Genomic DNA, 26192 nt, shown 5'->3' on the forward strand with positions numbered 1-26192 from the left:
AAACCAGAAGTGTAAACACTTTCAAGTGCATAAAACAGTCTTTTAGATTCTAAAAGAAAATCATTCAGTGTGTGCGTGAATTTGAGGGGTAAGGTGGGTGCGGGGGGAGTTGCCAATCCATCTATCAGAGCTGCAATTCAGCTCAACATCACTTTTAATTTAGTGACTAATTTATTCTAATTTGTTTTTTCCCTCTTCCTGTTCAAGTTAATAAAAAATGGTGTAGTGGATAATAATGTAATTATGTGACTTCTCAATTCAAACTTAACAACTCTGAATCTTCACTTTAAAATATATTATATGATGGTTTGATAATTAAGGAGATAGTATACCTATTAAACTGTTTAACAATACCTGAAAAATACAAAATGCCAGATACATGCTGGCTATTTTTATTGGGGAAAAATGCACACATATCTGTGCATATGGAAGTGTGTGTATTATACATATAGGTATAGGTTTACACAAACATCCATATGCTATCATGTAAATATGCAAATGTATATTATGCAAATATACTAATTTTCTTCCACATAAAAATCAATGAAAAAACATAGGGCGATATACAGTTATACTCCAGCATTTCATAGTAACTAAACACAAAATGTTGAATTGAATTAAGCATGTAAGCAACAGTGGGACTTGAATGGTTCTAAAAGTCAGAGTAGGAGAGAAAAATATCACTAGGGGGAAACCAAACCGTAGACTGCTTAATCCACTTTGACTATTAGTTAAAGAATTTTTAAATTGTCAAAGATGAATAATTGTCAAATGCTTACTGCATTTTATGTTGTTTAGACAGCACGACAGCCCCCCTAGCCAAATTTGTAATTTACCGTAGCTTGGTATTCTTCAATTTTTGAGACTATTTTATTTTAAACTTTCCAAATAACAGCAGTGTTATTTGTTCTAATGCAATTCTGCAAATTGTGTCTGTGTACTGTCAATTACATTAAAAGCATATGCAGCAACACATTATAATCTGAAGAATAACACATTCTTCTATTTCACTTTACAGTATATTTTATTTGCAAATTTACAGTATTTTAAATTTATCATTTATATAAATATAAACTCTAATAATATCTTATAAATGTACTGTTAATGTGAACTGTCTCACCAGAATGAGGCTAATTACTCCGTCATAAAATGCCATATGTCACCAAATGCCGGAATGGATACAGAGAAATTATTTCTCATCAATTGGTAGTGAGAATGTAAAAAGATACAACCACTCTGAAAAAATTTTTTTTTCAGTTTCTTAGGAAAGAACAACAACAATTAAAACTAAAAATACCCTTACCATGTGACTCAGCAATCTCACTACTAGCCATTTATCCCAGAGAAAAGGAAATTTATGTTGATACAAAACAGGCATGTGATATTTTATTTGTGGTAGCCTCAAACTGAAAACACCCCAAATGTTCTTCAACAGGTTAATGGCTAAACAGACTGTGATGGGTCCATTTCATGGAACACTGCTTAAAAATGGACAGTAACAAATAATTTGATTAATCTCAAGGGAATTATGCTGAAAGAAAAAAGCCTGTCTCAAAAGAATATATACAGCATGATGATGTTTATCTACATTCTTTAAATGGCAAAACTAGGAAACCAATTTGACAATAAATTTCATATATTGAAAAAAAAATAAAAATAAATAAAAATAAAACTAAATGACAAAACTATAGGAATGGTGTTGGAAGAAGTTGCGGGGAAAAAAGGTTTAACTATAATGGGGTAGCAAGAGGCAATTGATGGTGATGGAACAGTTAGGTATCATTTGTGGCAGTGGTTATGTGGCTCTGCATGTGATTACATTGCATAAAACCACACACACACACACACAAGTGCCAATAAAACTGGTAAAATCTGAATAAGGTCTACGGATTGTACCAATGTCATTATCCTGGTTTTGATATTGACTATGTCAAAGATACAGTCTGACATTAGTTAAAATGGTAAGGACAGGTTTTAATTAGTATGTACTATCACAATAAGCAAAAGAGTACAACATGAACTGACCTGGACTTCAGTTTCTTCAGAGGTGACTAGGTGTTTAAAAGGAAGAGTGAGAGATTAGTGAAGGAGATAAGCAGGGGCTCAGTAGAGTTAGGAAAGTAAAAAATTACAAAAAGCTGAGGGGGTGGTCTATCTGAAACTCATCTGGGTTTGCTGAGCGGGCACTTATTAAATAAAGTTAGGGTCTTCCTCCCACCCCCACTAAGGAGACTAGAAGACAAAGGCTGATCAAGTATTGGCTGGAAGAAATAGTGTCTTTTGGCAGCCTTGAGTTTTCCCAGGAAGGCCTTTGAAAGGAGGCTAACATCCTCCTAGGGATGGGGACTTTACCTGTTAGAAACTATGCTAGTATTTGTTCAAGTCTGGACTTGAACAGGGTGGAGGCCTACTCCAAAAGACGGCTCAGAGGAGCCTGGCAAGAGTTGGGTCTAGGAGAATCTTCGTCAACTTCAGTTATATAAGGGAAAACTGAGTTAATGGTACACAGGACCTGTCTGTATTGTCTTTGCAACTTCCCGTGAATCCATAATTATTTCAAGATCAGAAGTTAAAAATATGTAATGTTTTGTATTGTCATAATTTAATGTTGTTAATTTTTAATATGTTTAGAATTTACCCTAATCATTAGCAGTATATGGGTAGAGAATTTCCTAATCAACCAATATTCATTTGGGGATAGGTAAAAAGTCTTTTTCTCATCAATATATTCTCAACACTAGGCAGATGCTTCCACATTTTAGATGCTTGGTTAATTTTGTATAATAAATGAATATATGGATGGTCAGCTTGTAGGTATTTACTAGAACTGTCTCATGCTCTTTAATCTGACTGTATATTCACCAAAATTATATAACAGATTTATTTGGTAAGAAGCAGAGAGGCTGTCTTGCACCCTATGAGACTACATTTTTTACATCATAGTCCAGGAAGATAATGCTTCCCACCCTGGATTTGCTATTTTTCAAACATATACGTTGATTCACTTATTTTTTCAGTGTAAATCAATAAATTGGTATTCAATGGTCACCTTTAATTGTAATATAGCAAATTCATTTTCCAGATTGGGTTCCTACATTAATGGAATCAGCATAACAGCCAGAAAGTTAAAAGTCACATTTTAAGCTAATGGTAATCCTTTGAAGACAAGCAAAAAGTTCCATACATTTTCCATACCTTATTTCTGAAAAGTGAATGTACGTTATTTTTATTAACAAGTTATTTACACTGAATAAACTTATTTTAAGAAATTAACGTGAGGGGTGCCTGGGTGGTTCAGTCAGTTAGGTGTTCAAGGTCGGCTCAGGTCATGACCTCACAGTTCCTGAATTTGAGCCCCACATTGGGCTCTGTGCTGACAGCTCAGAGCCTGGAGCCTGCTTTGGATTCTGTGTCTCCCTCTTTCGCTGCCTCTCCCCACTCATGCTCTGTCTCTCTCAAAATTAAACACTAAAAATGTTTTTTTAATAAAATTTAAGAAAAATATATTAATGTGAAAACTGAAGCAATGTTGCCTAAAAAATAAGTGTTCAATAATCAATATCTTGATATCTAAACACAGTAAGTTTTTTTTTTTTTTCCAAATTTTTTTTTTTTAACGTTTATTTATTTTTGAGACAGAGAGAGACAGAGAGAGACAGAGCATGAACAGGGGAGGGGCAGAGAGAGAGGGAGACACAGAATCGGAAACAGGCTCCAGGCTCTGAGCCATCAGCCCAGAGCCCGACGCGGGGCTCGAACTCACGGACCGCGAGATCGTGACCTGGCTGAAGTCGGACGCTTAACCGACTGCGCCACCCAGGCGCCCTAAACACAGTAAGTTTTAAAAGAGTGATTCTTCCCCAAAATGCAGTTTGACTTCCTTTAAGCTCTAGAAATGCAATTCAGTAAATGAAAGGAATTTAAGAAATTTTGAAACTTAAGAAAAATTTTTAAAAATATATGTTTTTCTATTTGAGTCTTATGATTACTACTGAATGATGAGCTCAGGCCTAATTTTTATCATATCCTATCATATGCAGTTTTGTAAAAGTTTTTAAATTATTCTGTAGTATCTCCTTCAATACTAAATAATAATCAGTAAAAGCATTTAAGCAAAATAGTTTGAAACTGATAACCAATGTGTGGACATATGGTAATTAATAAATATGCATTTCCTTCTGAATATCAGAGAATCACATGATTTATTACATCTGAAATGACATAATGATTAGTGGAAATCACACTTTCTTTCCAATGTCAACTAATACAACATTGAAGTATCAGAGATTGAACAAGTATATTCGAAAAAAAAAATAGTACATTTAAGCTATTTATATGTGACAATACTTCCTTTCCTTCTAACAGCAGTGGTTCTCAACCAAGGCTGATTTTGCCTCCAGGGAGCATTTGACAATGTCTGGGTCCATTTATGCTTGCTATATTTTGGTTTTCACTGCTACTGAAATATGGTACAAGAGGCCAGGGATTCTGCCAAACATCCTACCATGTCCAGGACAGTCCCTAAAACAAAGAATTATTTGACTCAAAATACCAAGTGTCAAGGTTAAGAACCCTATTCCACAGCCAACTGCATAGATTTAATACTCCCAATCAAGATAGCCAAATATGTAAAGTCAACCCAGACAGAGTAGATAAGAAAAAGAAGGTCACTTGTCACAATTCATTTGATACAAACTCTCCATACTGAGAATTTAGATTGCCTTGGGTTATGATAACTTGCCCAAGGTCATTAAGCCCATTCTGATTGTCTGTAAACCAATCACTAGACAAGAACTCAGATCTGATTTTTAGGCTACCACACGTAGTTTTTAAAAATAAGATATTTCAGAATTCAGGTCATTGCACCTAGAGTTGATACCCTAATGTAAAAAAGATAAAACGTCTTCTGAAATTCTTGATTACGAAGATGGTAGTCACTTCAGTCACTTTTTTTTTTTAAATCAAACTCTGAAGCGGAATTCAATTTTGAAGGGATGAACATATCACTTTGATAAGATTAAACGTTGTCAAAAGAAGTTATTTTAAAAGTAGTTAGATCAAATGAAGGCACTTTGCATGATGCTTTTAGAAACACATAGTTATTATATATGTTTTCATAGTACAAATCCTAGCATACTCTAATTGACATTAATTACACCTAGGTATGTACAGTTAGTATGACTTTAATCTTTTGGTTTTTGCCAAGCCAATCTTTATTGCCAATAAGGAACCCAGTAATCCTTCTTGTTAGTCTGGAATTTTGTCCTTTTTAAAAATTTAATCTTAAAACTCATCACAATTTTAGATAGTGAAATGTGTCTATTATAGACCTTACTACATAAAATACTTTATAAGTGACTTATTTTTCCTTTTTTTTTTTTTTTTTTTTTGGACATGTTACTCTTTAGGAAACTGTGATTACATAGCAAAAAATGAGATGTTTCAAAATAATTTTAAATCAATATTTCTCTGGCTCAACAACTGAGAAATGGCATCTAATATGCATGCTGCTGAAGTGGGGCTGGCAGTCAAGGTAAGCTCACCAGAACCCAGTCAAGGTAAGCTAACCAGAAGAGGAGGAGAGTGAGAGGAAGGAAAAACTGTGTCATTTCAAGACCTACATGACACCAGGAAATATACTGAAGTCAGACTTGACATCACATCATTCAAATAGGAGACTCACAAAGAATACAATTTCTAGTCTGCTGTGAAAAATTCCCGAGTAAAGCTTACAACATATATGGTCTTGTCTGTTGCATTTTTTTTTCTTTTGTGAGGTATACACACAATGGCATAGTATCCCAGCCCCTCACAGGCAGAGCCACATGTACAGCCCAAGATTTGTCCCTTGGCTCAACTCCATATCAGCACACTGTCAAAATAAGTAACGACGTAGAAATCTATACACTGTGCCAGCAACAGCATTTAAACTACCTGGAGTTCATCCAGCACTACACAGAGGGCACCTTTATGGAGCAAGCCCAGAATACTCTTATGATGTCATGTTAGTGAAGGACACTATCAAGGGTAGAGATTTGTGGGATTTTTTTCAGTGATATTTGGCAAATTCTTTCAGTTGTTTATATATCTTTTGTGTTATAAAAATAAGTAGTTACAGTTTGTTCTATAGTTTATTAACATAACTGAATTGAATACAATTTACTCATAATACATGGATATATATAACGGAATATGTCGGAGATATTAAAAAGCACTTGATGTAGGTGAAAGCCAGACTTATGTAAATGGAATTGGATTATCACAATGAGAATTGTAAGAAAATAAAGAATGACTTGAGACGGGGACAAAAGATTGAAACAGTCAGGCTCAGGGACTTCCTGGTTTTGCAGCATACAGAATCAATGTAGCTACGATCTTGGGTTACTAGAAACTGTCATTTCAGAAATGTCTAGTCCTTACTTGAAAGTTTTTCATTAAAATAACAAACTGATGCAACTGTGAGAAAATGAGTTCCCTATCAAGGATTTGGTATGGTACGGTAGTAACTGAGAATTGATAGCAACTCAAGTATTGCAGAAAACCGGATAGGGAAGTTAATGATATAGCTGGTCAGGGCTCACCCTGTAATTATGGTTGTGACTTGAGATTTTCCACACTGTAATAAAATATGATAACATTTCTGCACATAACACACAGCTACTTGCTCAGCAGTGATCTTCGGGTGGGATGGGGTGGGTGGGAGAGTTGGGGAGGAAAGTGAATGCAAGTGAATGGAACCACACATAATAAGAAGCAAAAATCAAGGCTTATAGGTTTATACATCTTTTGATAGAAAAAAACTTTGAGTGAATTGCTGCTGGTGGTAAGAAAATAAGAAGAGAACTTTCTGCCTGAAATGCCCCTTGTCTTTTCCTCTTACTCACTTCCTATGAAAATGAGACTGAGACAATTTCAAAATACTAGAGCTGCTGGTTCCTAAAAACCATTTTGAAAAAATGAACATTTTTCAAAATGATTCTGGGTTCTTTTGGCCCTCTTCATAATGTCTAGAAGCATTTTCCTTTTTGATATTTTAAGAATGGAACTTAAAAGAATACAGGTTTGCATATATTTTGAATATGAAAAAAGGAAGATACTATATATATCTAAAAATGCTTGTTTTATAATATACAGTAAAATGCCACACTCCATGGTATATTCCATTTCTAAACATACGATCACTAATAAGAATGAGTAGAACAACTGTATCATTCCAATCATTGCCATCAGAATCTAAGTTTTTAAAATACATTCTTTATCTAATATAAAAAGAACTCTCTACTTCACCCTAACTTAGGAAAACTCCATTCACTGTTTTACTGTGTATATAGGACCATAACAGATAAAGTGTTCTTTTTGGATTTATCTTTAAAAACTTCCCGTGTAGATTTTTAAAGTTAAAATTGGTTTTATAACATTGTTATTCATGTCAGAAAGGGATGCTTACTCTATGTCCCTATGATATCCGAGAGAAAGAGAGTTCTATAATAATATCTGAGCTTATTTATTTATTTACTAGTAGGACCTTACTGTTACCATATTAACTGCCACAGGATGATTTTATAGCTGATGGAATTTGATGCCAAGCTTTTAGCTTGATGCCTCTGGCTAGATTTATACACCACACAATTTTATTCACTAAGCGTAGTGATTCATTTCTAAAACTACCTTTCAAAAGTTCCCTTACTAAGGAAAATTAGTCTTGTTCCTTTGCATCACCTACTAACATGTCTCTATCACTGACAATACTTTTAGCTAATTTGCCATATTAATAATAGAGACACACTAGCTTTCTTGTGCTTAGTTTTACATAATTCTGAATCCATCAGTTAATTTTCAAACTATGTCTTTATATTTAGTTCAAGATTTCCATTTTTTATATTTTTACTTTGAAACAATCTCAAACTTACGAGGAAAGTGCAAGTACATTATAAGGAAATTGTTTTCCTTAACCATGTGTTCAGGCAAGAACAATTTCTTTTGTACTTCCTGTTATCATGTCACTCCTGCAATGACCTTGCAGTCTGAGCAACCCTTCATCCAAGAGCTGAATGCCCTTCAGTTCTTGCCTATGTATGGTCCCTCTTTGCACCCATACAGTAACTGTTGCATCATGTTTGGAGTTGGTTAACTATGAAAGGGCTACTCCAGTAAAAACTACTGTGTTTTACTAGAATTTATTTGCAGATAAATTGCATTTAATGTTTATTTATTTGAGGCAGAGGGACAGATCATGAGTGGGGGAGGGGCAGAAAGGGAAATAAGTCTTCCAAAAATAGCCCACAGTGGTGTTTTACATACATACATTATTTTAATTAATCCTCAAGACAGCTAAGGTGTCTTTAAAATAATTACTACTATTGCATAGATTTTATATAAAGAATAATCTGAGTTTCAGAGAGATGAAATGACTGATTTGAGATCTCAAACTTAATTTGAGAGATTGGATTTGAATTTTGATTTTGCTAAATTCAATACCCACAATGCCTTAAGACTTAATTTGTTGGTATCATCTATCTGCCTTATAGACAAAAGAGATAAATTCTCTTTTATTTTGTTTTGTTTTTTAAATGTTTATTTATTTATTATTTTTGAGACAGAGAGAGAGAGAGAAAGAGAACACAAGCAGAAGAGGATCAGAGAGAAGGAGACATAGAATCCGAAGCAGGCTCCAAGCTCTGAGATGTTAGCGCAGAGTCAGATACGGGGCTCAAACCCACAGAACCGTGAGATTATAACCTGAGCCAAAGTCAAATGCTCAATTGACTGAGCCACCCAGGTGCCCCAATAAACTGTCTTTTCATTGGAGCAGGGGAAGGTTTACTAATTTTCAATGCAAATTATGTCCCCATATATCCTTCAAAAGGTATGAAATTCTTTTCTTCACCAACTTAGTTTTATCCATTTGTTTCCTTAAGACTTTCCTCCTAAAATTATGCTTAGCTAAAGGCATTTGGCTGTACTGAAACATGATTTCTGTAGTGTAAAATTAACCAACACTCAGCATTTTTTGAATGAAAGTAGGTAACTCAAAACCAAAAACAAGTTTTACTTTTTACATAATCAGCTTTGTCACAGGCACTACAGAAATATTAGAAAACACAGTGACAAAAAAGAAAAAAATGGGGGCGCCTGGGTGGCGCAGTCGGTTAAGCGTCCGACTTCAGCCAGGTCACGATCTCGTGGTCTGTGAGTTCGAGCCCCGCGTCAGGCTCTGGGCTGATGGCTCAGAGCCTGGAGCCTGTTTCCGATTCTGTGTCTCCCTCTCTCTCTGCCCCTCCCCCATTCATGCTCTGTCTCTCTCTGTCCCAAAAAAATAAATGAACGTTGAAAAAAAAATTTAAAAAGAAAAAAATGAAAATATCCATGATCCCACCATCCAGATGTAATAATTGGTCATAATTTTTCTATAATCTTCCTTTAACTAATGTCTTTAATTTTTTTAACTCTTTCAGAAACACACTTTTGTATGCACATTATACTTTTATGTCAACAATAATCAAAACTTATTATTTTTTAAGTGGTTTATGAGTGCTTTTTCAGTCTTTTATGGTATATGATTCTAATGATTGTACCTTTGTTAGCAGGATGAATAATACATGCTCCATTATAGTTTGAGTGTCGGCTTTTGTAAGCAGCTTTTTGGTGCCTCTCGGTGAAAAAGGTGTAGAAAGTACAGTAGTATGCAGAGGATTATTAGTGTTTTCCCCTTCTATTTATTTATTTCATTTTTTAAATAATCTTTTATCATGCCTTGCTCTTTAGCTCATTAATTATTGATCCAAGATAACCATGAGGTACTACAATTTCAGAAGCTAAGCAGATAATTCTCACAAATTTGTTACACATAGATATAATACTATAGAAGCAGAGACAAATGTTTCTTTTTTTTCAACGTTTATTTATTTTTGGGACAGAGAGAGACAGAGCATGAACGGGGGAGGGGCAGAGAGAGAGGGAGACACAGAATCGGAAACAGGCTCCAGGCTCCGAGCCATCAGCCCAGAGCCCTACGCGGGGCTCAAACTCACTGACCGCGAGATCGTGACCTGGCTGAAGTCGTACGCTTAACCGACTGCGCTACCCAGGCGCCCCGAGGCAAATGTTTCTATTATCACTATAGGTCAGGAAATATTCATTAATATATATCATTGTTTTTACTTTTTATAATATTTGGTTTTTCACTTATATCAAATACTTTACCCTAGCTGATATTTTGACAAATTTAAATGAATCACAAAACTTGTTTAAAAGAATTGGAATACTTGCATATTATATAGGGAATTTTAGTAGAACATCATCCAAATTTGGGATAACATAAATGGATTTACACAAAAGTATATATATGAATGATAAAATGGACTATTCCTGTAAAGTTTTTACAAAATGCTACTACTGTTGTTCTATTAAAAAGTGAGTATTGGCTCCAGGATGTCTCAGTCCGTTAAACATCCGACCTTAGCTCAGGTCATGATCTTATGGTTTGTGAGTTGGAGCCCTGTATCGGACTCTGTGCTGACAGCTCAGTCTGGAGCCTGCTTCAGATTCTGTGTCTCCCTCTCTCTCTGCCCCTCCCCTGATTGTGCTCTCTGTCTCTCAAAAGTAAAATGTTAAAAAAAAATTTAAGTGAGTATTAATATTGATAGAGGGCCCTGCATGTATATGAACAATTAAAAAACTTAAGTTAAAAAACTTAATGAAATTTAATTTATCAAAATTTTTTGGTATAACTTTGTCAGATTACCATTACCACATGAAGGAAAATATATAAAATGCCATGAACATATTACATAGCTATTTGCTTTATAGCTATAGAAATATGTGCCTTAGGGGGGCATCTGGGTGGCTCAGTTGGTTAGGCATCCAACTTTGGCTCAGGTCATGATCTCACGGTTCATGAGTTTGAGGCTTGCATCAGCCTTTCTGCTATCAGCCCAGAGCTCGCTTTGGATCCTGTCTCCCATTCTCTCTGTCCCTCCCTGGCTCGCTCTCTTTTTCTCCCTCTCTCAAAAATAAACAAACATTTAAAAAATAAACAAAATACTAAGAAAAAAACGAAAAAAATATTCTTACAATGAAATGTTTATAAGAATGAAATGCAGCTACACCATGGTTCATTTTGATGTGTCCCTGGTGATTCTCTAGAAAAGAATATAAAGAACAATTTGGGGCACCTGGGTGGTTCAGTCAGTTAAGCATCCAACTGCAGCTAAAGTGGTGATCTCATGGTTCGTGCGTTCAAGCCTCGCTTCAGGCTCTGTGCTAACAGCTCAGAACCTGGAGCCTGCTTCAGATTCTGTGTCTTCCTCTCTCTCTGCCCCTCCTCCACTCATGCTGTCTCTCTCTTTCTCTCTCAAAACTAAATAAACATTAAAAAATTTTTAAAAAGAACACTTTAGTGCCATTCTGTGTTTTATTTATCTATTCATTTTTGTGACTCTATTTTCTACACATTCATGAATTATGGTATATTAGAAAATTTTTAAATAAACACTGTAAATATCGTAGTGTATACTTCATAAAATTAGAGTTTCAAATCTGATAACAATATTATATTTATAAAACTTTCATGTTTAAAGTTGTTATATTCTACCAATTTTGAAGACAAAGGGCTATAATATATATTGTTCCACAATGTCATGTGAAATTAATGAGTACTTTTCAGCATATCCATAAGTATTCACAAGTATTTATTGATTAAACTTTTCTGTAGCTAAAGCTTCTTGTTTAAAACACCTATTTTGGGGGTGCCTGGGTGGCTCAGTTGTTTAAGCGTCCAACTTTGGTTCAGGTCATGATCTCACGGGCTGAGTTCAAGCCCTGCATGGGGCTCTGTGCTGACAGCTCAGAGCCTGGAGCTCCGATTCTGTGTTTCCCTCTCTCTGCCTTTCCCCCACTCGCACTCTGTCTCTCTCTCTCTCTCTCTCAAAAATAAATACAACATTAAAAAATTTTAAAGCAGCCATTTTGCTTAAAAAGAGTTGTTTTCTCTTTTTTTCAGAAACAAAATTGAAAAGAATAATCTGCCTTCTAAACTGATAATTCTTTTTCTTTGAGTTAGTGAGGCCTCTTCCACAATCTAGATTTTGAGTTCTGTGAAACATTTAGATGTGTTACTTGAAAAACACTTTTGACTTAAAAAGAGCTACTGAACTGTTTAGTTCATAAACAAGCAATTTGTATATTTACTTTAAATATTTTAAAACCAACTTATGTATTAATCATCAAATGAAGAGAGACGTGCAATCTCATTACATGCTTGAAAAAATACTCATCATTTACCTCGAGAAAATTTACGTTTAAATTGTATTTTTAACCATGCAATTCAAATAAATGGTCTTCTTAAATTTCACAAAAGCATTTATATATATTCTTAAAATCTACATTAAGCAACAAAAACTTCCTATTTTGATTCCACAGCCATTCACCTGTGAGATACAAATAACCAACTCATGATCCCACTTCAGTTTGTTTTGGAGAACTGTTATTAGCTCATTGAGTGAAGAGTATCCCATAGAGGAATAATGTATAACCAACAAATGCATCATAGGATATTTAGGTTGTAAATAGACGGATGTAAATGATAGGTTACCACTATTCTATTATCTCAAGAAAACTTTGGTGTGCAATTTCAAACTCTATAAATTCCCACAATTTATTACTTATGGATTCAGCCCAGAAAATGTACTACATTCTGTTAAATCATTAGGAATTTCCTTCTAAGAACTATTAAGTACACAATGCTATACTTTTGTAGTTAGATGAACTAAATAAAGATTTATTGTTATGTTTACTTTGCCTGAGGCTAAAAACTGGGACTGGATGAAACAAAGTTATTTTCCTAGTGTAGAATTTTACTACTCTGGTTAAAATTATTTCTTTTCTTCATTACACTAGCACAAGATAAGAGAAGGGGCATTTATTAAACACCAATTAGCCTGCAGATCCTCTGCTAGGCATTTTTATAAATGTCTTTTCAATTTGTATTAATAAACACAATCATTTATTATAAACATTGTATACTCATTTCTATTTCCTTTGCTCAATATACTATAGCTAACAGGAAGCATAGCGGTTTCACATTTTTAACTTGAGAGAGGAGATTCTGCCCAATATAACTGAACATGTTTTGGGAGATATTTATACAATCTAGAAAAATCTAAGCATTGCAGGAAATTAATCCTCATATAGCAGATTCGTAGAGAGTACAACACTTTAAATACATTTTTATTTTTTAAATTAGAGTTAAGTACTTTTTAAATGCAATAGGAAATACACATAAATTCCCCAAATCAAGCATCTTTGATATAAATTTTGAATACAATTCAAAAGTCATTTTGCACACATTATGAAAATTTTAACAGTGGCATTTTTTGGCAGTTCTTTTAAAGTAATAGGTATTAACCTCAGATATATTCTCACTTTTAATTTAAGTAGAAATATAAAAGCATAAAATTCTCTTATAGAAAATACTGTGCTATTTTATCTAGTTGTGCATTATCATTAGAAGGATGGGCCATAACTGGCCATACAAAGTCTCCATGATAATGGATCTCATCTGCAACTATTCACCTCATACCAGAGAAGAATAATCCCCATGAAATGTACCATATATGATATAAATCAGAAATGTTTTTAAATGGAGAAATTAAATGAGGACATAGTGTGTGGCTTGCAGCCCTTAACAAGTTTTCCTAAATTACCACTAATACATCTATGACAACTCAGAGAAAAGCTGGATCTCATGAAACACATTAAAGAGTTACTCTAACAATAAATAAAACTATCTTCAGAAACTGAAAGGTTCCTGAACAATAACCAGAAGTGAATAGAGCTGTTCTCAAAATTTTAAATATTAATTGCTAAAATGTTGGCCCTTAAAAGTTGCCACTTTTTTATTCAGACATTATTTATGTCTATTTATAAAGACATTTTAACACCTCTAAGAAAGGGTTCAATTTCTATTCCAATCAGGACCGTAGGAAGGCATTCCTCTCCTACAAACACTGTTTGTTCAGGTGACCTGATTCCCTTCTTCCTCAGTGGCTTTCCTTGGATAACTGGACTTACTGTTTGAGGACTAATTCTAGAACACCTATAATATCTGACTTTCAGCTTTACAAAGTTAACATTCAGCCCATCTTCTGGTCCTTCATGATCTCATGCTAATTCTCCAGGGGGGGGGAAAAAGAGACAACAAATTAACAAATCAATTTTAAAAATAAGTAAACACACAACCAAACAAATTGCTAAAGAGATCTCTTTTACAATTTACATTGAAGAAACAATGGCTCTCACCCAGCAGTCCCTTCAAAACAAATCATTGGATAGCATTTTGTAAGAGCTCTGCAGTGCAATCAATGTAAAATCGTCATTTAATAATTAGTAGAAGGAAGAGACTTGATGATCTCAGACATGTGGCAAAGAAAGGCTTAGCCCCCTTCTAACGACAACAGAGATGAAAAGCTTTATGGAAAAAAATTGGCTGTGTAACTTACGGCCCCAATATGAAGGAAATTAGAAGATGACATGACTTTATGAGGTTAATAGAGTATTAAAGAGTGATTCCAATCCATCTTGCCTGTTGCATTTCTCTCCTGAGAAAGAGTAAGTTTTAAAGAAAGCTGATCCTGCACCCTCTACAGGTCCAATAATATGGTTGTTCTCAAGGTAATATTTACATTACTATATTGTAATAGTAAGTGTTCACGACCTTTAGTTTCTCAGAATCAAAGACAGAGCATGTAAAGTTATAGCTATGTAATGAAATGTAAATGTTATAAATACCGATGTGAAATGTATGCTATGGCTGATGAGCAGAGGGGAAGTGGGAAGGTGAGTCAGAGATACGGCAGTACCAGTTCTAACATTCTGTATTAAGAGAAGTAAAAGTATACTATGCAAGTATAATGGATCAAAATTACATTTCAACACATTACTAAGATTTATGGGAAGGATTAAAAAATAAAAAATAAAAAAACAGAACCAAAAACACATCTCACGATGATTGGAAGGAGGGGGAAAGTGAGAAGAAACGATTATGAACATCAACCATGGGTGTCAGCTCTCATAGTAGAGGATAAAAAGATAGGATTTATGTTGATAAATAGGAAATAATTGTATAAGGATATTGCTTACAATTATGAGATGCCCACTAGAAGAAATAAGAATAGAAACAATCAAATATATTTTTCTAAAAAAATAGATTTAAGGATTAGGGGAAGTTTTCAACACTGTTCTTTTTTTTATTTTTTAAATGTTTCTATCACTTTTAGAATTTACAAAAGAATGGAAGAAATGAATAAGTACTGAGTTAATGACAAACCCCTAAGATAATGAGATAAATAAATGTGAAATTAATACTTTCACTAAATTTATGTACTCTACATAGAGTGTATGAATAGTGAATGGTCAGCTTTTAAACACTGTGACACTTGGCTCATATTATTTATTTATGCTTCTAATCATCAGCTACTGAAGCTGCTAAAGAGGGTTAAATATGACATAGTATGCCTATCTAGGCCAGGATTGTATCTGTAAAAACACAGAACCATGATGGGCAGCAGCACACAGAAGAGGGCACGGGGCAGTGAAAGAGCTACACTCGGTGGCTGCAGTCAGCAGGGGTGTGGGAGTCTGGGACAAAATAATTATGCATCAATACAATAAATGTCTTCTGCACACTGGGAAATACTTTCCAGGTATGACTCAGCCTAGATGTTGTTTTCTTTCCCCTAAAACTAGGTCAATCTTTATAACTCCCCTCCTGGCATTGGAGCACAAAGATGAAATCATTCGTCTGAGGTCAAAGGCAGTTGTGACAGGCATAGCTTTATCAAAACGGGAGAGAAATAGTCCCCTTTAAGTTTCCAGATGGGATGAAATTGTGCAGCAGATAATGGGGCGGGGCGGGGGGGGGAGGATATAATCAGAGCTCTAGAAGACCAGATGATGAAGAACTGATACTTAGCCCTTGAATTTCTTGCAATTATAGTAGTAATTGAGAAAGCTTGGGAAAAAAAAATTTGCTCTGAAAAGGAAGTGATTCCTGATAAAGACTAATTTGAGATGAATAAATGTTTCAAAATTTAGAACCAGGAAAATGAAAGAGAACAGAAAACATCACATGCAAATAAAACTGTGATGTTTCCCTTGATCACATCCCCCAAGAAGAGAAATGTCAATTCCCAGGTGAGGCTGATTAAGATAAAAATCACACTGCACTTAGATCTGCATATTAATTTTAGGAACAGATACACGTGCGTGTCTGTATGTGTATACATCTTTCTGTGTGTGTCTGTGTATTCTGATGCTAAATTCTACGTTGTTCACTGCTTAGTGTTAATGCAGTCAATTTCTAGTAATGTGTCTGTGTATTTGATTCTATAACAGTAAGTGGAATATATACTATTAGAGACATGGAAAGCTGGAAAATATGCTAAACTGATATTTTGTCAGATTCTGTATGAAAAAGTATACATCATTCTTAAAGAATGTTGTCTGTGATAGGCAGAGGATGTCTAAAATCTCATCCCTGGACCCTGAGAATATGTTAATACACATAAGAAAAAAAGGACCTTGCAGGGGTGCCTGGGTGGCTCAGTTGGCTGAGTGTCCGACCTAGGCTCAGGTCATGATCTCAGTTCGTGAGTTCGAGCCCTGCATCGGGCTCTATGCTGACAGCTCAGATCCTGGAACCTGCTTCAGATTCTGTGTCTCCCTCTCTCTCTCTCTGCTCCTCCCCTGCTCATGCTCGCGCTCTCTCTCTCTCTCGCTCTCTCTCTCTCTCTCAAAAATAAACATTGAAAAAAATTAAAAAAAAAAAGGACCTTGCAAATGCAGCTAAGGTTACAGACCTTACAACCCGCAGAATATCCAGCAGATATCCATGGATTATCCAGCTTCATCTAATGTAGTCAAGTGGGTCTTTACAAGTGGGAGAGGGAAGGCGGATGAGTGGGTCAAGTGATGTCGCAGAAGAAGAGGCAGGAGAGATGCAAAGTATGAGAGAGACTCAACCCTTGTGGAGAAAAGGACCATGAGCCAGGATATGTAGGTAACTTTTAGAAGCAGAGAGCAGCCCTCAGGTGACAAAGAATTGGGGACCTGTGTCCTATAGCAACAAGGAAATGAATTAATTCTGCCAACAACTAAAATAAGTAAGAAACAGATTTTCTCCTAGAGCCTCTATAAAAAAACCTTCCCAGCATCTATATTTTAGCCCAGAGAATCCAGTGTTCGGCTTCTGACGTACAGAACTACAAGATGATACATTTGTGTGGTTTTAAGATGCTCAATGCGTGATAATTTGCTATGGCATCAGTAGAAAACTAATCATTTCCAAACTGTTACTCTGCTATCATCATGTGTCTGATTATATGCTTAGTGCAAATTTACTATGTGACCAGTGATAGTAAAGGGCATCACATAAGTCTGATCTTCACAGAATTCTACATTTTAGATATTATTATTTCCATTTAACAGAAGAGAAAAACCGAAGTCTAAAAAAAAGGGACTTTCTCAAAGCTACACAACTGTCAAACTCTGACTAGTAGTCAAAAGCAGGGCTTCAAATCAGATTATGTTTTAAAAGAGTATGATCCATATTTACATATTTATGTACACACATTTCCATATATGCCCACACATACCTACTACATTTCAAGTAGGATATATTTTATGGAATATGGATCAACTATTTCATCAGAGTTCGTCATTATTGGAATAAAAATTTGTCTCCCAATATATATCTAAATGAATGCAAATTACATTGGTTTATCCCTCTGAATACATTGTTTTATTAAAAAGTAAACATATTTACTGAACTTAAGGCGGAAGTTTTATTTATGTAAATTTTAAGACTACCTTAGATTAAAAGCAATTGTAACAATGTAAATATGTGCATTTAAATATATGTTACATAAAAGCACACCCAAAATTAGATAAGGTTTGATAACCAGTTGTAAGCCAAAAATAAAAATAATTCTGTATTTTTGTATTCTTTGGGTAAATACCTAGTAGTGAAATTGTTGGATTGTAGGGTAGTTCTATTTTTAGTTTTTTGATAAATCACAATACTATCCTTAATAGTGGCTGCACCAGTTTGCATTCCTACCAGCAGTGCAAGAGGGTTCTCTTTTCTCCACATCCTCGCCAACACCTATAGTTTCTTGTGTTGTTAATTTTAGCCATTCTGACAGATATGAGGTGTCATCTCATTGTGGTTTTGATTTGTATTTCCCTGATGATGAGTGATATTGAGCATCTTTTCATGTGTCTGTTAGCCATCTGGATGTCTTCTTTGGAAAAGTGTCTATTCATGTCTTCTGCCGATTTCTCAACTGGGTTGTTTGGTTTTGGGATGTTGAGTTTGATATGTTCCTTATAGATCTTGGATAAAAAACCTTTATCAGATATATCACTTGCAAATATCTTCTCCCATTCTGTAAGATGCCTCTTACTTTTGCTGATGTTTCCCTTTGCTGTGCAGAAGCTTTTATCTTGATTAAGTCCCAATAGTTCATGTTTGCTTTTGTTTCCCTTGCCTTTGGTGATGATTCAAAGGGGTATGTGCACCCCAATGTTTATAGTAGCATTATCAACAATAGCCAAGCTATGGAGAGAGCCCAAATATGGATATGGATACACACACACACACACACACACATATATATATATATATATATATATATATATATGTATATATATATGTGTATATATATATATATGTATATATATATGTGTATATATATATATACGTATATATATATATGATGGAATATTACTCAGCCACAAAAAGGATTAAATCTTGCCATTTGCAATGATGTGGATGGAGCTAGAATGTATTAAGCTAAGCAAAATAAGTCAATCAGAGAAAGACAAAGAAGAAGGATAGAGAAGAAACTGAGGGTTGATGCAGAGAGGAGGTTGGCAGATGGGCTAGATGGGTGATGGGTATTAAGGAGGGCACTCATGATGAGCACTCAGTGTTCAGTTAAATTTAAATTTAACTAAAATTTAAATGAAAAAAAAGAAATGAAACAAATAATATTGCTTGGTCACAAAAATCATAGAAATTACAAGGAGAATTAGACAACTTTCATATATTTATTTGGAGCTTAGTTTACATCTTAAAATGTTGCATTGTAATTCATTATCTAATGTTTCCTGAAGTCTATCTTAGTATTATCACAGCAGCACTTCCATCATTGCCCCTTTTCCCTCAAAGGGGATTAGATAGTTCAAATCATGCTAGAGAGATAGTCTAAATATGGACTGAGGTCTTGAGAGCCAGAGTGGAAGTAAACACTGGCTCCTTAAGATGAGGTGAGACACCAGAGCACAGGGTACAGGAGTGAACTGAGCCCTTCTGTAGGAATAAAGAAAGTTGGGACATATAGACAAGAATAATTTTTTTTAAAGGAGACAAAAGAAATGTTGGTCAGCTGGACAAGAATGAGATTATAATTTAAGTGAAATGGTGAGGGAATGCACTGGGATGATGAAGAAATAGTCATATCAACAAATCTCAAATATAAAGAAAAAGGAAGTGTAATAATCTTAATGCAAAAATGAAAAATGTGGCTGGAAATGAGTGAATGAATTGGGTGAAGAGAGTAATAAGAGACAATGTTGGATACAATGCAGGCAGGGACCAGAACATGATAGTTTGGATTATAATGGGCTGTTGAATGGGCTATCATTGAATTTTTTTTAATTTCTTTATTTAATGATCTGATTATATTTGAAGATATATCTGATGAATTTTCAGAAGATACTGCTGGTTATAATATGAATTATAGATTATAAAGCATCAAGAATAGAAAAGGTAGATTTTCCTGCTATTGCTGGTGTCATGAGAGATGATGCTGGGTAGACTAGGAGTTGAAGATAGGACCTGCTAATTGACTACATAGTGGATGTGAGTAAAAGAGAGAGTTGGGAATGACTTTTTTGGTCCTGACCAATAACCCAATAGTGCTGTTTGCTTGTTTGAAAATAACTTGGGCAGGGAACAGACAGTAGATATCAATAATAATGACTTTTTATCAGGATTCACACTAACAGAAACAGTAATGCCATTGGAAGGCAGGGTGTTAACAATTGCTACTATACCCAGCTGTGGTAGAAAAAAATTCCCATTTCCTATGCACAAGCACTATATAATTACCTCTCAGTGTGGGGCTAACAGCAATGAATATGACAGGATATCACTTCCATAATTAGGTTCCCAAACATTTGACTTTGAGGGTGGCCCTGACCTAACCATGTGAGATCTTTGAAAGAAAGTGAAGTAACACTGAAAATTTTTCCTGGGGGCCTGAAAGAAAGTAAATAATGATATATGTTGTAAACTACCTATGAAAGAGAACATAAGAATTGGACCTGAAGGAAGCCTCTGGAAGTCTGTAGGAGCCAACAGACTCCTACAAGGAAAATAGGGATATCAGTCCTGCAACCACACAGAACTGTATTCCATCAACCAACTTAATGAAATCAGATGAGGATCCTGAGCTCCAGATAAGAAAAGTGGCCCAGATTGCACTTTGATTTCAGTTTAGTAAGGTCCTAGAAAGACAACCCAATTATGACATTTTTGAACTTCTGATCTCTAGAAACCTGTGAAATAAGTTTGTATTATTTGAAGCTGATAAATTTGTGGTAATTTGTTATGGAATTAAAAGAAAATTAATACAAATATTGGTACCTGGAAGCGGGAGCCTACTGATACAACACCTAAAATTTGGAAGAAACTTTGGAATCAGGCAACCGATGGAGGTGGGAATAATTTTGAAGAGCGTAAGAAAGAAAGCCCAACTTGCCTTGAACAGACTGCCAGTAGATATCAAGGCTTTTAAGGATGCTATCTGTGAAGGCTCAAAATGAAGTCAAGAACATTTTGGGGATTTGGAGGAAAGAGGATCCTTATCATATATTGGCAGAAAGCCTAGCAAAAATGCAGGAATGTTGAAAGCAGAATTTTGAAATAATGCGTTTACGTAAGGAGATTTCCAATGGAAGTGTTAAAGGTACCATCCGGTTTCTTCTTGCTACTTACAGGAAAATCCATGAGAAGAGAGATAAATTAAGGAAGAGTTGTTAAAGAGGAATCAGGATCAGATGATTTTGAAAACGTTCAACCCCTTTGGATGGCAAAAGATTCTAAAATTCAGAAATGGCTGCTGGAAACCTCGCATAGCAAAAAAGCTGCTGTGTTACTATATAACTATATAACCTTTTGCTAAAATCTCAGGTCAAACCGCAAAGCATTCAATAACACAAAGGGGGTGCTTTACTGATCCTCTCAAACTAGAGAGCCTCTGGGAAGCTTAAGGCCATTGTCCCTCAGCCATCTTGCTAAAGGCCAATGATATAGAAGAAATTATCTCGAAAATCTTGTACGTGCGCCTTTGACTATTGTAGTAAAACCTAGTAAAATTTACACGAGATACGGAAAGTCCTTAAGAAAATTGTTTCAGCACAAACAATGCTAGTTGAGACTGAAAGAGTGAAGGTGATGTTAGAGTAAGCTGTTTTCTGAATATCATTGCCATTGTATGTGTATTCACCCTTTCTTTATGTACTCATCTGTTGTCAGGCACTTAAGTTGTTTCCATATCTTGGCTATTGTGACTAACACTACAGCAAACATGAGAATGCAGATGTTTTAGACATCCTGTTTTCACTTCCTCTGGGTAAATACTCAGAAGTGGGGTTGTTGATTCATATGGTAGTTCTATTTTTAATTTTTTCAAGAACCTCTATACTTTTGTTTCATAGTGGCTAAACTAATTTACATTCCTATCAACAGCATACAGGGTTTCCTTTTCTTCATATTCTTGCCAACACTCGTTATCTCTTGTCTTCTTGATGACACACATTCTAACAGGTGTGATATGATATATCATTGTGGTTTTGATTTGCATTTCTCTTATGTTTAGTGATGTTGAGCATCTTCTCATGTACCTGTTGGCCATTATTTGTCTTCTTTAGAAAAATGTATATTTAGTTTCCCTACCCATTTTTAAATTGGATTGTTTATTTTATTGTTATTGAGTTACATTGCTTTCGGGTACACATTTGAAATTAATAGATAAATTTCTGGAGATCTGATGCACAGTATAGTGATCATTGTCAACAATGCTGTACTATGAGTTTCAAAGTTGCTAAGGGATTCATCTTAATTTTTCTCACCACAAAAAATAAATGATAACTATGCGATATGATAGAGGTGTTAGCCAATACTATGGTAGTAATCATATTGCAATATATTAATGTATCAAATTAATACAATGCATACCTTAAACAATGTCATACATAAATTACATCTCAATAAAAAAATAAGCTCTTGGGTCCCCAAATTCTAATGACAGGAAGAAGGTTCACAACACTGCTCAGCCACAAACATATGCTGTCTTCCATGAAAAAGGAAGGTGGAGTCAAGTACCCAAAGAGTTGAAACAAAAGCTATAGATAACTAGTGCCAGGACTTGGAAGCTAATCATGAAAGTATTGGGGTCTGCCTGGACAAATTTCTAAACTGACTTGGATGAATGCCAAGGATGGTAAATATACCATCTTTTTCCTCCCTTTTAAAAAAAGTAGTGTTTATTCATTTTTGAGAGAGAGACAGAGAGTGAGTGGGGGAAATCCCCCCTTTTTGAACCAGAATGTATGTAACTATTAACCTATACCTGTTCTACTATTGTACATTAGTAGCATTGAGGATACACTGGGAGCGCTGAGGATGTGTTTAGTTTCACACATCCACAGATGGAGAGGGAATGTGCCCAGAAGCTGTGCTTAATAAATTACACATACAAGCCTCATCCACATCTAATTTAAGTGATTTATATGACTAAAATTAGGGTTTGAACTGAGCTATAATGGTATGAAACTCTTGGGAGTGTTAAAAGGGGGGGCACGAATGTAATTTGCTTGTGGGAGAAACATGAATCACTGTGGGCCAGGAAGTAGACCCTTGTAGGCAGAATCCTAAGATGACCCCCAAAATTCCCACCAGCCCCTCATGTGTATGTTCTTTATGTCTTCCCTTCTAGTGTAGGCAGCACCAATGAACATTACAGCGTATCAATCCTATTACTAATCTCTCAGGTATGGAAAAGGTTTTTGGGTTTTTTTTTTTTAGATGTAATCAAGATCCCTACAGAGTTGAGTTCAAGTTAATCAAATTAGAGATTATCCTAGGTATGCCTAGTTCAATCTGCTAAAATCTCAAAAAGAAGGTAAAGCATCATCAAGATATTCTAGCCTGGAAACAAGGGAACAATCATATTATAACCTATGAGAGAGGCCACACAGCTAGGACCTGATGGTGGTCTCTAGAAGCAAAGAGCAAACTTGGCTAAAACTAGCTAGCAAGAAACTACACATGCAAGAAACTACGTTCTGTAATAGAGACAGAGGTTGGAAGTGGACCCTGAGCTCCAGGCACAAATTTAGCCTCAGCTGGCATTTTAGTTAGCACTTTGCTTTCAGTCTTATAAGAGCTTGAGCAGAGAACCTAGCTAAGGAGTATCTGGGCTTCTGACCTACAGATATTGTGAGATAATGAATTTGTGTTTTATAAGGACCAAATTTGTGGGCCTTTGTTACACAACAATTGGAAACTAGGAGGCTATCCATGAATGTTTTGAATAGGAATTGCAATTTTCCTACATTTCCAACACCATGGCCATTGACCCTACTAGGCCATCACTCAAACTCATCCTGAGGCAGAGTGACCAGATTACCTCAAATAGGCTGGCCACTTGGCATCTTCTATGTGGATTTCTTGCAATGCAATAGATGTCTCTTTTCCATATAGTGGCCATGTTTCCTGCTGGATGAACAAGGCTATCACAGAGAAAGAGTAAATGGAGTCAACAGCTAGGGAGAAGCATAAATAAATGACACAGCAAATATGAAGATTGATGGTATCTGTGTTCCTGTTCTAACCCCTATTGGCCTGTGACTGTCCCTGGATCATAAGTTGCCAAGACTTGATTATCTTCCCCTTTAACTTTGTAAGCTACTCTGATACACATCAATTAAATTCATTTTTTATCATTTTTTTTTACCAAATTGGGTCTTTCTTACTTAAAACCAAAAGTATCCTGGGTAATATAATATAAACTATTATAACTGTGTCTATTGATGGCCACAGCTAGTGGTCCAAATTTACTACTCTTTCAAATTCCTTCCTTTTATTCATTTTGGCAGATGTTCACCACCTTCTTTAATGAGCATTACATTTCTCAATCTCTCTTTTACCTTGATATTTTTCTTTTCTCCCTTGAAAACTTCCCTATAACATTAAACTGCTTTTTACCTGTTCCTTTTTTTTTCTGCTTGTAGAAAAGATGTCACTTTCCTCCATTTTCAGACTAATAACATCTCCTTTATCCATTAAACTAAATGACTTCTATTGCCTCTGGGACCTGCAGCCTCATTCATTCCCTCCTTCTCATCAGTTCTCAAGCTTTCTCATTCCACTAGCATCTCCCTCTGTCCCCAAACATCGTCAGATCTTCCATATGCCTTGCATCGATTCTTTTAGGACATGCCTGTTTCTTTTCTCTTTATTGCCAAGTCACTTCTATCAAACTATATTCAGTCTCTACTTATTTCCTCAATACATATTCCCTCTGTTTCAGCTAGAGCCCAGTCAGACAGCAGAATCCATCCAGCTATTGGAACAGAGAGCGTTTGATATAATAATTTTTACTTAGGTATAAATATGTTAGTCGTTAAAAAGGTAGACAGAAAATTCCAGTGTATCAGAGAAGTAGCGGCTGTAGAAAGTAACTACTGGGGTGACTGGGTGGCTCAGTCGGTTAAGCATCCAACTTCAGCTCAGGTCATGATCTCATGGTTTTTGGGTTCGAGTCCTGCATCAGGCTCTGTGCTGACAGCTCAGAACCTGGAGTCTGCTTCAGATTCTGTGTCTCCCTCTCTCTCTGCTCCTCCCCTACTTATGGTGTGTCTCTCACTCTCTCAAAAATAAATAAATATTAAAAAAAATTTAATAAAAAAAGAGAAAGTAACCACTACTCCTAGGGCTGGGAGAACCAAGAAAAGACGTTGGAATTATGAAAACTTAAAAACTTAGAAGAGGATGTCTCCTAAGATCCCTGAGGAGGGAGTAGCTGTCCAGCTGCTGATGGACCTGAGCTTGGAGAACAGCCCTATGGGAGGGGGCACTGCTAAGTTGTTTGTTTAAGAGGCAGTTACGTGAAGCCACTGTGGCACATTTTGAGAAAACTGGCATCTGGATTCAGCTGCTGCTACAAAGATATATACTTACTTATTAGACTTTATTAGGGTGATGTTCACACAAATTGCAAGCCTAGGAAAGTCTCCAATACAAAGATAGAAAGGAATAAATCCTTTCTTCCTCTTCTAGCTATGCATCTACCTTCCAGCACCCCTTGTTGGCAAATCCTAATATGTGGTATTCAGGATCCCAGCTCCAGTATCACAAAGTCAGTATAGAAAGCCAAATTTGGTGCTAAAAGGCAATACCTTAAACTCATGACACCTTGGCTTTGGTGATTATGCCTCATAGCAGCACTTTTTAATTAAAATTTCACTATTATTAGAAATTACATATAAGCTCATAATGCATATTTCCAAAAAATGCATATTTCCATATTTATTTCCAAAAAAAAATCTTATCTCTATTTTCTCTTGTGTGATTACTCTTCTTCTTGAAACAGCCCATAATTCTCATCTGTAATATTTGACTCATAGTTTACCTAATATCTTGGTGTTAACTTTCTAATTTCTCAATTGATTCACCATTAACTCTTACCACTTTAATGTAAAGAAATATTTATTCTTCCAACAAATGCTAACTTTAACAAATACTAATTCAAAGCCCATCATGGGCCAGCCACTGTGCTATTTGCCAGATAGAAAATGATCAAGATTAATATAGTTCTTCTGCTGAGGGTTTTATCAGGAAAAACAATTACACCAATAATTATTCAACTGCAATTTTCAACAAGGGCTAAAAAACTAAAGCACGCTCTACATAAAAGATGACACATACACATATACATATCTATATGTATGTATGTATATATACATATACACAAATATACTTTCCATGTTTGTGCATGTATATATATATATGTGTGTGTGTGTGTGTGTGTATGTGTGTGTGTATATATATATATATATATATATAT

At 35.3% G+C, this 26192-nt stretch overlaps 1 long non-coding RNA gene across 2 annotated transcripts in view; it reads left to right on the top strand.

Annotated features, from left to right (window-relative positions):
• LOC123599226 overlaps positions 1 to 26192 on the top strand; it is a 47861-nt gene that overhangs the window by 7259 nt on the left and 14410 nt on the right. The window contains exon 3 of one of the 2 annotated variants that reach the window (XR_006713053.1): positions 5409 to 5558. This is a non-coding gene — a long non-coding RNA (uncharacterized LOC123599226). Of the gene's footprint in view, positions 1 to 5408; positions 5742 to 26192 lie in introns of those variants that run through there. The other variant, XR_006713052.1, reaches the window with a different exon arrangement.

Source organism: Leopardus geoffroyi, chromosome A1 (genome assembly GCF_018350155.1).
Source record: "Leopardus geoffroyi isolate Oge1 chromosome A1, O.geoffroyi_Oge1_pat1.0, whole genome shotgun sequence".
Taxonomy (NCBI): Eukaryota; Metazoa; Chordata; class Mammalia; order Carnivora; family Felidae; genus Leopardus; species Leopardus geoffroyi.